We start from the raw sequence: 15,011 nt of genomic DNA on the forward strand, positions 1-15,011 counted from the left end.
TTATGTGTGTATGCATGCAAATGTGTCTTTAGAGTGAGAATGTGCATGTGCATACATGTGTGCTCTGCAATGTATATATAATATCAATTACAGTATCTGCTTCCCCTACAGCTGAACTGGGAACATGAACAGGAGCAGAAAATGTGTGAAAACAGCTGTCTCCAAAGAATCCCCCGCCTCTCCTGACTGCAGGTTGCCAGTGTTTCCTAGAGACTGCACAAGCTACAAAGTTGTGCATTATTTAAGAGAAAGGCACATAAATCCCTCATGAGAATTCAACCCGAATGTGTTCTTTAAAGAGCGAGGCTGATGATGTTGATGCTTGATTGTACTATAAAGCTGTGCACTTTTCCATGCCAGCAGAGTATGTGCACTGAGCAGTCATTCAGTGCCTCAAAAACATCTGTGGCAAGATACCTTATTCAATTTAATCCCTTACCTTGCCAGGATTTTTGCAAGGCTTTTCACGTTGAATACCATAGGCTCTTCAGTTTCCTTCCTGAAACCTTTGGCAGCTCTACCAAATACTCCATCACTGGAGGATATCAGCTACAACATAGAATCCATGACAAAATGTACTGTAGTATTGCTAATCATTCACACTAAGAAAACAGGAACTTGGTCTATCAGGATTCTTTAGGATTTCTGTGTGCAAGGATATTCATGGTACCTCCCAGGTGGTGAAAGGACTTGGAGGAGGTGACACCAGGCCACCAAAATTAAGGATGCTCAGCACAGCACATTCACCACAGCCTGCTACAGGTGCAGCTCTAACCTAGCAGCCCTCTTTTGTGTGGTGCTGCTCAACATGCTGCTGAGAAAATTGCACAGCCATTTTGAGGCTGCCAGAACCCAAACTTTACCTTGGGGGCTGAGAAGTCTCTTAGCTTGCAGGGAGTGTTTGAGGTGCCTGTCACTGCCATGTGTGGGTGCAGTGACAGAGGTGTGTTCTCCCCGGCCGTTACCAAGACAGTGGTTCCGCTGACTAATCAGTGAGCTTCTGAAATGGTTGTTTTTGTACATTTTCTGCTTGGAGATTAAGCTGAGTAGAATGACAGCCCTTGATCTGCTCTCTGCTCAACATGAGGGAGGCAAATTAACACAGACGTAGGTGGAAGAATCAAGAACTGAAGTCTAAATCAAGAGAAAAGACAAGTTTTGAGATGGGCTGATAAGTGATACAGCAGGTTATGAGCAGCTAGGAAAGGAGGATGAAGGAGCACAAGAAAGGCCACCTCAGAATAATTGGTGAGTGCTTACTTTTTTGGGGGGGGGGACGACGACAGTTTTTTGGCTTATTATGACCTCCCCTCTCTGCTGCATTGCTAGGACATCTCAGAACAGATGTCCAGTTCACCATGTCCACTACTAGATTTGATGTACTAAAGCCACTGAGCACCAATGCATGCCATATCCTGTTTATGTGCTGGATCTCTATACTTCCTGGAAACTGATTCACCCACAGGGGGAGAAGAAAAAGACATTCATCAACACTGAAAGGATTCTAATGGGCTACAAAACTAAATTAATAGCAATAGAGTGAAAGTGGTTCAGGTTTGGAAAAACAAATACTCCAGCAATCAGTTTGAAACATTAATAAAGACAGAGGGAAACACATGAAACCATCTTCATGGAGTAAGGGAGTTAACAGAGAACTAACTCACTAGTGACACAGAGATAAGCCACTTGCCTATCAGCTCATTATGTATTCATCAAGCCACCTCAGCTTTGATATGCCCAGTAAACCTTTATCTTCTTAGAGCTTTTCCACCTATGCAGTTTGTTTTGACTGTTTTTTCAGCACCTCCTGATTTCTGAGGAATTACAGAGAAGAATCTACTCCAGTCTGTGACCTGGTTGTTTATATTGTAGCTAGAGGTCACCTCTATGCCTCCTTATCAAACTAAATGCTCTTTTTTTCCCTCAGGCATCAAAGTTTTGGTGTGATAAGATAACCTGAGTTGAAAGTTCATATTGAGGAGGATGACATAATAGGCAGCATACAAGTAGGAAAAATAAGTTGTATCTATTGTTTGCCCATGACTAGAATCCCGTTTTGTTTATGGACACTGGAAGTAACCAGCTCCACTCAGTGGTAAAAGTAGTGACGGCTCTTCTAACATTTAACCATAGCTACTGGAGTGTAAATCTAAGTTATACACATCAGGGTGAAAATTGTTGTGGTTTCTATAGAATTCCACAGCAGATACAGGCTTACCCTGCAGTAAAACAAAGCAAATAATTAATAACCTAGACCCATCTCCTTCTACTGGAGTATATTAAAAGAATGAAGAGAACTGCAAGTATCATTAGTCGAAATAGTATCTACCCACATTCTGATATTTACTCCTTGCTCTTTAGGTGACTGTGAATGGAGAATTGGACATAATCTCTGAGGCCCATCAGTCTTCTTTACATAGAAAGAAAAGGGAATTAATAATTTTGGTCAGTGCTGCTTAAAAATCACTGGCTGCCACATGGGAACTAGGAACTATGATCGGGATGTGGAGCTGACACTCCAGGGGTATGTGTGCCACCCAAATTTTGGTGCTCTCCTTTAGACAGCCTGCTTTGAATGTTTAGCTAGAAGGTGAGGGAAAACAGGAATCACTCTGATGTAATATTAACCACTTGTATAGGGATACCGTGCAGCTACAGAGCTTTTTACTCAAGACTCTCAGCCATCACAATTTAAGGAATTCCCTTAAATCCCATGAGCTGCATTTGGTAACTGGACAATTATTTGCAATAAGCCTGGCATTCCTGATGTTCATGGTATTTCTTATGCAGGCAAAGACTGCAGACAAAGAGCTTACCTGTTTATCTCTAGTTATATTTAGTAATCTTAAAAGATGCTGAAACTCAGTGATAACAGTCACACTATGAAACCATGTTGTTACTAAAAGGTAAAATTTTTTGTGTTTATCTGATTGAGATGGAACAGCTCCAGCCCAAGTTTTCTATGACTGGAGTAGGATACATACTACTTTCTGTCCTAAGCCTGGTAATGACCTGCAAACAAAAGTCAAAATATTGTTCTCCTGCATGTGGGAGGTTAAGCCTTCTTCCCTGAGCACTGTGCAGGGTGTGTGCAGCTCAGTAATGCTCATGCATTTTACATTGGTATCAGCAGGGTTTTGTTTCTCCACCATGCTCAAAACAGAGCTGAAATGGCACCTCTGGGTCCAAGAGAATCAAGGGCACACCCAGGCTGGAAGGAAGAGATCTCCCTGGTCTAAGGGAATTACAGAAGAAAACCTGAGGCAAAATGATCCTACAGGGACATGCAGGGGAACCCAAATGCTGATCAAGGGAGGCTCTGACCAGTCCATCAAATGGTCTGGGGAGGGCTGATGTCTTGGGCTCATTTCCATGAGCTTAAGATGTGACTACATAACACTCAGGTATGATACGTAGTTTGCTGAACCATGTATTAACTACTTAACTACCAGTTTCTATTAAAAACCCTATAAGTATTATTATAAGATGATCTTTTTGGGTCTCTTCCAAGTCAGAATATTCTGTGATTCCATGATTCTGTGATATTGTCTGATATGGTTTATTTTCAAAGCGTTTTACTAATATGAAGTAAATCAGAGTAAGTCAGATGAAACTTCTCTCTGCAGCATAGTCATAAAAACAGTGAAAGAGCAGAATCATAATTTGATCTGTCAAACTTCCATGAATTGATTAACCAATGTAAGTGTGGGTGACGGTCTTGGATTCAGAGTGAAGCTTGCAGGGGACTGTCAGCACAAGCACACAAAAATGTGTGTGCAACCTATATACTCACACAGATGTGTATACACAGATATAAATCTTTCCTTGTGTGTGTGACTCTGTGTCTGTGTACACGTATATATATCTATGGAGAGAAAAGGAAAGAGATCGAGTACATATGAGCAAATAATTAGTTCTCCTAAGATCCAAAATGCCCTCTGGATGTGTTTGCCTCTCTTTGCTAAGTACTGAGAAAATCTAGGGAGACTGAAAAAAGGCTATTTTTAGTAATACATTTCCTGGCTTGTGCTACTAATTCTGAGGTAATTTACTACACTGAAAGGTGTTTGAGATTTAATTAACTTGGCTTTTAATTCTGATTGTTTGCTTTGTTCTTTCTTCCACTGTGGGCAGGGAAAATGAACTGTGGACTTTCACCTTTATTATCAATCAGTGCCAAATCACTTCCACTTTTGCATTCTCAAACACGTACACAGAGCTTCTGTGCAAGAATAGACATTTCTCCTGAATTCAAAACTCTTTTTGTTAGCAGAAAGAACTGAATAAACAAAAATTCAGGGAACCTTGTCTGCTTTGAAAACCAACATATTTTATAGTGTCTCTGTTGCTTACGTAATTCCAGTGCAATTCTGCCTCTAAAACTTATTGTTTAACATATTTCTGGTCTTAGTCTGGGGGATCTGCTAGTCTGAGGTTCACGCAGAACACTTCATAATTTCTACATAAAAGTGGTTCTCAGTGCTGCAAGGCTGAGACAAACAAGTGAATTCACACCACCCAAACCTCTTTCAGCTCAGCCAGTCCAGACTCGTTCTCGCATACTTTGGCAAGCCCCAAATGCAGAAGATGGTTTGTCTTTCCACAATAGGCACGGTGACACTGAGTACACAAAAGGGCACCTTCTCAATCTTCTTTCAACTTCATGAATTGTTGACTTTTTAACCTCTTATTTTCAAGCCTTCATCTGAGATGACTGCTTCTTCAAGAAGGAGGAACATTTGCCCAAAGCCCTTCTTCCAAAAGGCTGTTGTTATTTAATACAGAAAAATTGTATTGATAAAACATTGCTTAAATCAATGGCAGTATTTACGTGTTGATAAAACTGTTGTAGTAGTACATCTTAAAAGAACAGAAGAAACATAATTTAGTGACTATTTGACAGATGAAAACAAGGGTGTTTAGTTGCCCCCTTTCCTATTGTCAGGGCAGAATCAGTCACAGGAGGGCAGTGCAAGAGGCTGAAGAAAGAATTTAACTCTCTTGTTCCTTATTCATAGCATTCAGCTTGTTATTCAGAACCTGGTATGCTGATGAGAATACCTATTGATGAGTGTTTCAGTTTTGTGGAGTTTTAGCCAGGTAAATTGTGTTAAATTGTATAATTGTCAATGTTTAACTGAAAAGGTCCAATTTCTTACAAATCTGAATCTTGGAATCACTCCTTGATCTCACATCAACTTTCTGTGTACGAATGGCACAACGCTGCTCACATTACCCATAGTGACTCTTCCATGCAGCCACTGGACAAGACTGACCCATCCTCAAGCCAAAATTTTAGTTCTGTGTACAAGACTGCACTGGATTTAGTTCACATCAGTATAGGATCTTTGACTCAGAGAGATGAAATACTGGGTACTGCTACCAATAAATAATCATACATTCCACATGCCCTTTCCTTGTAGAAGAAGCTTCCATTTGGCCTCTGTTAGAACATACCCCTGTCTTTGGCTATGCTGTATTTTTGTTTCTCCACCAGAGATTCTGAAGTGTGCATTAGTGCCTGAACGGAAATGGCTCTCAGCATTGCTTCAAACAGGCTCTGCTTGCTAAGTAAACAGTTTGTGCTAGTTATCACTAGCCTAAAATGATAACAGACTTTTGAAAACTTATCTAAAGCAAAAATGGCTGCTTGAGATCAAAGTCCAGATCACAAACTTCATTTATTTTGCTTATAGACCAGGAATAATGACTCATATTCTCTATCTCTGTTTCTTTTCATGTACCACAGTAGGATGTCTCATTTGCAGCCAAAAGAGAATAAAGACCAATGAATGGCAAATTAAATCCTTGACATTCAGTTTCTCTGCCCTTTCCTCAAATTTGCAAAACATTTTTGCTAACATAACACTTTAAAATGTACAGTATATATTTTGTCCCATTTGTAGGTGGGCTTCTTTATTAATTCACAAAACACTACCTTCAGTATCCTATAATAATGGTCTTAAGAGTGGCAGTAAATTGTCAGGAAATTACTGTAATTTCCCTTCTTGGAAAAAGAGGCAAAACCATCCACAAATTCAAAACATGTTTGTGTGAAAATACCCAAACTCCTTTTTTTTTTCCATTTAAGATCTCTATTTCCCACTCTAACATTACACTCCGCTTATTTTCATTACACATCTTGTTTTTCAGAAGCTACATAAAACGTTGTAGTTTAAAAACATGAACCAAAAGTTTTGTACAAAATTATGAAATTCCCTCTAGAATTACATTTCATGATACAATGTAAGCAATCATCTTATTTTCATCTTTCAAAACAACATTCCAGCCTGTCACAGCATTAGCCTGCAGTAAATAAACAGGACATCAGCAGAGCTGGCAGGCTGTTGGGACCATGTTCCCTCAGTTTGCTCAGTTTGCAGTGTTCACATTGCTTTAACCTTTGTACTTTTGCACGAGTGCATGAGGGATTTGAAACCTCTCACACCCTCCACAACCACATATTGCCAACCCACTGAAGTCTTTGCCTCTCTGCTTGCGAAATGGAAGAGGAAAGGTAGAGTGAGGGGTGGGTGAAGGAGCCCTCTGCTCAGATTTGAACGACAGGGAGAGGAGAACGCCTTGCTTTGGGAAGAGTTAATCCTGCCTAGCCCAGCCTAGCATGGCTGGCTGCGTCATGGTGACCTCCCTTGCAGCACTGAGAGTTTGACACGGCTGTTTGCTCAGGGCTGTGCCCCAAAGCACAGTTACACCCTGTCAGTGCCACTGCTTTCCTTCAGTGCCAGCTCTCCCTGCAGTCCCCAGGGACCAGCAGGGAGAGAATCCCCTGGCGAGGCAGAGCTGGAGCAGCAGCAAACACTGAGACCGGGCTTTATCACTTCATCGTTCATTTTCAGACTCTTGATTCAGAAGCATTTTTTGGGTGTAGGCTTGAAAAGAAGCAGGAACTTCCGCAGAGTGTCAGAATGTTCTTTCAAGTGCACTTCCCTTCCTAACAGGCTTACAAGTTTCCCGTCAGCTCAGGCCTTACTTAGCTCTAAAACATGTTTTGCTGTAGCAAAGTGGAAAACCTGAATTTGTCAAAAATGTGGTGCTTCCAGGCCTACCCACATTTTCAAATAAGGCCTCTATTCTGTCAGGGCTCTGCTGTTGCAATTTATCTTTATGTGCACGTTTCAGTGTTTGCAGAGACGAATTCTGTGTCTACAAGTGGCCTGTTTTTCACAGACATGCTGAGGAGACAAAGGTTGAAACCCAAATCACTTCACAGCAGTCTGCAAGTCTGCCTCTCTCTTCAGAAGCTGTAAATGTGTCTAAGCAAAAAGCAACAGTTCTCCCATCTGTAAATAATGGGCTGGGGTGAAATAGCTCAAATACCTGAAAAAATCCTTGTTTAGAACAGAGAAGGAAATTCTGGTTCTGGGGAGTAGCCTGGAATACTTTTGGGGCTGGATTAGTATGCAGGAAGTAAAGAAAAGCCAAAGGGTGGTTTAAAAATGTCATTGCACAAACATGCATGCATATTCTCTCAGGCCCTGCTTGGTGGTTCAGTAATGCAGCAGGCAATGATAATGATACCATTTCATATCCCCTCTAATCCCAGAGGATGCACAAAATGCTTGACAAACTGATGTTCTTTATAAGCAAAGTCTGGGGTTTTCCTTCTCATCTGTAGAGAAGTGGGAAAGATCACAGTACAAATCTGGTAACTCAGAAGCAAGGGGTAGCAAAATATATTCCATTCAATGGATACGCTAAAATTTGTATAATAAAAAAATCAGACAACCTTACGCTTAATTAGCAGATACGCTAGAATTGTTCCATTTTGGTTTTGGGAAAGCATGGTGGTAATAGAAAACAGAAATCACCTAGAAGACACATAGCCATTTGTATGAATAAATCTCTGATTCAGAAGAGAATATGGAGGTCTCTGATCTCATTACATGGCAGAGAGAGAAAGATCCAGCCCGGGTAAACTTTATTTATGAACCTTGTCATTTCCCCTGTGGTTGTCTTTGCTTTTTGCAGTTTGCTTATATCTTCTAAGCAGATTTTATTTAATTAAATGACACCCTATTAGAATCATGTAAAAATTCTCCTGAGGACGGAGTCACCATGTGTGAGTGATAGGTTTTATTTGGGTGAGAAGGTGAGGTTCAGCAAGTTAGGTGTTGTTTCTCATTGAAGCCTCCCAAGACAGGCTGCCCTTAAAGGTTTCTCGTTTGGGTGATGGGATTAATTCTAAGAGTAGTCTGTCTATTTTCATAGCTAGAGAACCCTATCAGACCAGATGCATCATTTGCCTGCCTAACATCAGGCTCACAAAATGCTCTCCTGCCACACAAATGACCAAATTCAGTGAGCTTCTTGATTTGTATTATAAAAATCTTAGTGCAATGTGAAGTTACATTCTATCAGGCCAAAAGTAGTGTTCATAAGCCTAATACATTGATATACCTCAGCTATGGTAGACAATAAATGGTTATTTATCAGGACATCAAAATCTTTCAGAGAACTTTCAACCTTTTACAGTCTCTGGAGCAAAGCAGTCCAAAAGTCCAAGAAAGAACATTTTGTGCTTTGAAGATCTTGACACAGACAACACATCTACTTTGCAATGTTATCATCTGTTGTTTCCGTGTGGCATATTTAGGCAAGCATCTTCAAAAGGTGTTTGTAATCTCAGTGACAATTTCTTGTGAGAAAAGAAAAAATAACTCCTAGTGTTTTTATGGTCACCTTAACCACAGTCTATTCCAGAAATGTGAAGCAGCAGCTAAAGAGCATCGGGTATTTCACACAGGAAGAGTGCAGGGGTGGGATGCTGGCACAGAACCCCATGCCCAAGGAAAGGTGTCTGTGCAGAGGAGCCTGAAGACGGTGAGGCTGAGAGTGCTCAGTGAGCACTGAGCAATGCTGGTGTCTGTGCTGGGTGGTGATTCCTCACCTAGCCCTCTCCCAAAAGGAGAGCTGGCATCCCAGGTAGAACACACACGAAACAGCACAGCTCAGTTGCTTAGCTCACATTTCTAAAATTTTAGGCTAAAAACATTCATCATGGGACCACCTGTGGCAGCTGCAGTGTCATTTATTACATTTATTATTCAAGGTCTATCAGATGGCAAAGGGACAGATGCTGTGGGCATTGACAGACTGTTCATCAGTGTTATGAATTTATATATCTCCTACAGGTTCTGCTATCAACAGGTTCTGCTCCCAGTTAAATGGGTCAAGCAAAGAAATACATTCCCTAAAGGAATTGCAGTCTCCTATACCTCAACACTTCAGTCACAGAGGAAATATCCCATTTTGATGTGGTTCAAGAAGGTGGCAGGGAGAGGAGTACAAACTTTATAGCAAGACCAGCTTGACTCAGAAAGAGAGACTGTGCTACATATTCAAGACTCTTTGGGGTGCAATAACCCTAGAGAACAGCAAGGAAATGTTCTCAGTCTACATGTAGAAATTGTTAAAGGCATATAGAGTGAGACATTCTGATAATCTCTGTATTATTTGAAGAATGATTCTTTTTATAATGCCTTTATTCCTGCAACAATGCTACTGTTCCAATAGCTCTGTCAGAGCTACTGAGTGGTGAGTTTAACCCTGCTGCTGCCCTGAGAGAAGTGGAAGCTGCTGAGCTAAAGCAAAGAGGGTGGATAAACCTTTTCAAGCTGGAGAAACCATCAGCTTAGTAGAGAGGAAGTGACTGAAAAAAGAGGGTAAGAGAGACCTAATAACAATTCCCTGAGGAAAACTGCTGGTCAGAACAATTAGCTATGAATCTAGGAAAAACTATGAACAGAGAACAGAGAATTTATTTTAATTGGGTATCTGGAAGCACTACGGATGGGAACTAAAATAATACTTTCCCTTTCTAAGGGGATCCCTAAAAAGAGGGGGCCAGGGCTGCCTCCCAGCTCCAGCTCTTCGCTCTTCATTATGGCACATTATGGGACAAGAACAGTAAATATGAACAATAAGCAAGTTGCAGTCATTATGCCAGTCACAGCTATGGCCTTCAAATGTGACTGCATAGAATATCTGGTTTCTAACACAGGCTGTGAAGGGATGCCCTTTCTACCACGGTCAGGGAGGAGCTGACAGGCTCACCAGGGACTTCAAAAAACCTCAGCCTTTCAGTTAGCAAGGAGCTCAGTGCTCTCGTGTACTCAATTTGTCACAAGGGGAATGCCAGGCAATATTGCACAGAGTAGTTATAAGGCATTAGCTGCCATTTCATTCACAAGAAAAAAAATCACTCTTTTTTCTGCTGTTCACCAGTGATCAGCTACACACAATACATCTTTGATCATGTCTCAATGGAAAGTCTTTTTTTGTATTTTGCTGGGCTATATATTTAGCTTGTGGGAGGCCAGGCCAGTTAACAGCGTAATGTACTTTTAAAAGGAATGTTATTACTAGTAACTACTTTTCTCCATTAAAATCAGCAGAGAAGTTTACTTAATTCTTTGTCCTTTAATCAAAGCAGTAAAGAATTTCAGCAATCTGTAAATCTGGCCATATAGAGTTACAAAACAGGGAAAATTCACAATAGTGTCATTTTTCTTTGAACCTCCTTTATCTCAGTGAAAGATATTTGAGCAAACCCGTCACAACACACACTGCTGTACAATTGACTGATGTTCCTGTTAGGAATTCTTGCCACAGGTTTTGCAGCAGAGGGTAAGGGCAGAGCACAATCATGTTGAAAAGCATTGGTACTGGTGGTTTTAAAAATCACCGCTCTTTTTTCAAAACCCCAGCTTGAGTCTTTACAAGGCTGTACCATGAGACACATACACACTGTGTTACATTAAAATGTTTAATTAGAAATATGAGTTATGCCTTGCATAGTAAAAAGAAACCATCATAAAATAATGTATACTCTCAGTGATAGTCTCAGACTATCACAGCAGTCATGCATAAGTTCAAATCCTTTTCAGTGGGACATTGATTAATTCATTCTTTGATGAATCTAGGCCCAGGCATTCAGCAGCTTCTTCCCTTTCTCAGCATGGGTTTAGTTATGTGAAGCCAGAAATGGCCTTTGTATGTTTAGACTTTGAGAGCACATTCAGCTGGAATCCTGCCTCACACCTAGGGCTAGACCTCTGCAATAATGCAACTCTGCTTGTTCCAGCTCTGAACAAAGACAAGAGGGGCTATGGAGTTATGTTACTCACTACAAGTTGAGGAATCAGCTTCCCATGTGGCTTTATCCTCCCGCCCCCTTTCCCACAGGAATAACACAATGTGAGTTAAGCTTGTGCCTTTGCCATTATTTTGCTTTAGTGGCTCAGTTCCAACACACAGCCATGTACCACCTCATTATTTATATCCTGCTAGCATCTTATTTAGTACCTCAGCTTCCATCACAAATGTATTGGGATAACTGGATAAGAGACTCATTATAATTGCCTTCTCTGCAGGAGTCAGCACCCCCTCCCCATGAATATGATAAGGTGCTCCAAGTGCCACCTCACCTGCAAGTGATGTTTTTCCCTGAAGACTCACTTCCCACAGGCTACAAGCTGCTATTGAATTTCTGAAGTAATATTTTAATAACTTAATTTAAGATTTAACAGCTTTCTTTTCTGTGCTTTGTTGTATAATTAATCCATGTGATGGGAACTCATTAGGCTTGGGGATCTGAGATGCATCTGGACATGCAAGGGCTGTAAACAGCCCTAAAACCTGTGTTAGGGCCTATTTAAGGTGGGCAAATGCAGAGCTGTATGCAGAAAAAATACATTATTTTATCCCTGGGGGGTGTCAGAAACTACTTTTTGATAGTTGGATATGTCTTTCAATCATATTTGTAGTTTGTAATAATAGTAGTAAAACCAACTAATTTTTGTCTACTTATTTAAGTGGACAAAATTTAAGGTGGACTCCTTGACTTCCTGGGCTGAGAAGATCTGGTTCAATGCCTTCAAAGATCATCTTGCATGCATGTGTGCATACCCATGAGCTGTGGGCACTTCTGCCTCCTGAAAACATACCTCAAGCAGATACTGCAGAGACACTTTGAGCCTGACATTAAACAGTCCACCATGGAATTTTGTCCCTTTTGCTTGCTTAGTGCTGTGCTGCTGTGTTTATCACATGGAAGAGATGAGACCTGTCACTGCCATCCTTGATTGCTGAAAGAACTGAAGCCTTGGTGTCCCACTTCTCCAGAGAACACTGCAACTGCAAGACTTCCATGAGGTTTCTTGTTTCCTGCTGGTAGTGCTCTTCTGTTTCGATATGACTCAGAGAATGCAAATGGGTCTGGCCCTAAGCACTGATTAGAGCACTTGCTTAGGTTTAATGTCCAAGACCATGGTCTGGATTAGGCAGAGCAGAGGTTTGAAATCCAGGAAAACATGGCTGAGTGAGCTGCCCATTTACCTGTAAGCATGAGTGTGGGGGTCTCATTTCTTCAGTTTGCAGTGAGAGCTGCAGAACCCAGCGCCAGGGGACGGGCTGTAGCAGAGAGCACCACGGCTAAGTGTGCACACAAGTCTGCCCCACTACTGAATATTTCCCCCTTCTGCACATCCCTTTCAAGGGTGTGCTGCTTTCTTGACAAGCTGAGGAACAAAAGCATAGAAAACACAAAAACAAAACAACAGCATGAAAGGAGTAACACCTTTGGGCATCAGGGATGTGTTCCTCACTGTGTGCAGTGCTGAGCTTCCCAGCAGAGCACCTTTTCCCCACTGGACATGAGCAACAGCTCTAATGAAAGCTTTGTAAAGGAGAGCGCTGCTAGCTGCCTTCTCCGGGAGCTGGATGAGTTGTGTGCAGAGACCTGTTTTCCACAAACAGGATTTACATAAGCACTGCACACATTTCTCTGTGTGCTGTCAGGGTGCCTCGATCCTTTTCTCTCTTGAGGCTTGTCTTCCTCTGTTCAATTTCTGTGGTGAGCCAGGTACACTTGTGTACCTGTTTTGCTCAATTACACCTTTTCCATGGATGTGAGTCATCTATTTCATGGTCCAGAACATACTCATTTCATTTCCTCTGCCCTCTGGTTATTGAGTTAATTAATACTTTGTAAACATCTCGAGACCTCATCACACTAACTACTGTACAAAGAATAGGGCTTGTCCCAGAATGATTCTTCTGAATAGGACAGGATGGAAGAAGCTCGGGAGAAAGGAAAAAATAGAGAGCATAGACTTCTATATGGTTCTCAATTCTTAATAGTCCCAGTTAATTCCTGCTGACCGACTAATTGCAAGCAACAAATTCTGGTTTCAACAGGGACTGACCACAATTCTCAGTGACCTGGGGTGAGACAAATGATCCTCACCGATTATTTGACATAGGTTTCTAGCAAGCTCCAGACCCTTCCAACACAATCTGCCACATCTTCCTGACCAAAGGGTGCTTTGAGTTCTTAATTTCCACTGGACTTTGGATCTGGTGTTTGGGAGAGACCTATGTGGTTGCTGGCCCTGGCACACAGCCAGCAGCGTGTTGTGGCTGACAGGGACAGTCACTTGCCCAGAAGAAGCCAGGAACTCCACTGAGAGCAACAGAGATGCTCAGCAGTGGTGGTGATGTGCCACTGGCATCCAAGGAGGGGTCTGGAGGAGGAGGAGGGCACGAGGGGCTGCAGGCCCAGAGCAGAGATCCCCCTCAGGCAGCACCTCAGCTGGAGCAGAGACACTCCTGTAGCCCAAGGAAGGGCCTGTGCCAGGACAGGGAGAAGGGGAAGGAGGGAGGAGCAGCCAGGAGGGGCTGGGAAGGACTCACCACAGCTCATCTCCACTTCTACACCTCCTGGTGTCATGGGGAAAAGGAAGGAAATGTTTGTTTTATTTTTATTCTTTCTTTCTCACTATTCAAACTTATTTTATTTGACAATAAATGTAATTTTCCCCATTATGTCTGGTTTGCCTGTGACAGTCATGGGTCACTGATGTCGCTGTCTTAATCTCAACCCACAAATTTTTCCATCTTCTTCTCCTGCTCAGTAAGAGTGAGAGAGCAACTGGAGGGTTGGGGCCCTTGCCCCAGAGAGGACCCAGCTGTGCAGTCTCAGGCTGCAGGGTGCTCCTGGCGCTCCTTTTCTGCAGGTCTGTGCTGGTGAAGCACCTCTGTGACCAAGGCAAGGAGCTGCAGCAGGGGGTCAGCACACTGTGGAGCTCCACAGATGATTAAAAGGAGGCTGACTGGATGCTCTCCTGGGTACAAGGGGAGCCTGACCCTCCAGCTGAAGGAGGGACAGGCAGTCTCTGCTTATTAGATTGGAAAATAGAGAATGGTCCATTCCTGTGCACAAGAAGCCAAGCAGAGGTGTCATGGATGATCAAGAGGTCCTTGCAAATACAAAAAAACTCCACCACATAAGTGGTGAAAGGCTGCTTTAAGAAGTCCTCAGTCTCCATAATTGGAGTTATGAAAAACAGGACTGGATTCAGCCCTGAGGAAGCTGCTGTGTCTCGAGCACATGGGTAGATTAGAGGATCTCCAGAGGTCCCTTCCACTGCTATGGATTTGCCATGATTATACAAGTCTCCTATTCCCTGTTCCCTTCCTTTCCCCTCTAGCCCTTGGGCACCTTGCCCTTGGCCACAGGCACTGCCTCCTGCCACAATGCAGAGGTCTTTGGAAAAAAACACAAGGCAACCACTCCCAAATTGAAACTTGGGCATCTTCCTTTGCAATGACAATGTTAGTGGTTGGTGGTGGGCAGTAGGATTTTACACAGTATCTTAGAGACCTGAGCAGAATTTCAGGACAGATGAAGACTGATTTCCTCTTCTGCCTAGGGATGATGGGGATTCAATCTTCCCATCACTTCCAGATTTTTGTGGGGTGAGGACCTTCATAGGTGTTGTACTGGAAGTAATCCACAGTGCACTGAAGAGGGAACTGAAGAGAAAAACTCACTGTATAAGTCCAGTGGCTCAGAGCAACCAGCCAGGAGTGCAGAGACCTCGTCACAATCCATGTCCCTGTATATGCATTTTATATTACCCTATTTCTAGCTCAGATATGTTCTAACATAAAAGGGCAATGCAAATGTCCTTTTCAAGACGCTTCTTTTT

General features: G+C 42.3%; 1 long non-coding RNA gene across 1 annotated transcript in view; it reads left to right on the plus strand.

Moving 5' to 3' along the window:
- Positions 1 to 954: 954 nt before the first annotated feature.
- LOC148225575 (uncharacterized) overlaps positions 955 to 15,011 on the plus strand; it is an 82,824-nt gene continuing 68,767 nt past the window's right edge. The window contains exon 1 of the long non-coding RNA XR_015808519.1: positions 955 to 1,248. This is a non-coding gene — a long non-coding RNA (uncharacterized LOC148225575). The remainder of the gene's footprint in view (positions 1,249 to 15,011) is intronic.

The sequence above is a fragment of the Sturnus vulgaris genome, chromosome 1 (assembly GCF_052056855.1).
Source record: "Sturnus vulgaris isolate bStuVul1 chromosome 1, bStuVul1.hap1, whole genome shotgun sequence".
Taxonomy (NCBI): Eukaryota; Metazoa; Chordata; class Aves; order Passeriformes; family Sturnidae; genus Sturnus; species Sturnus vulgaris.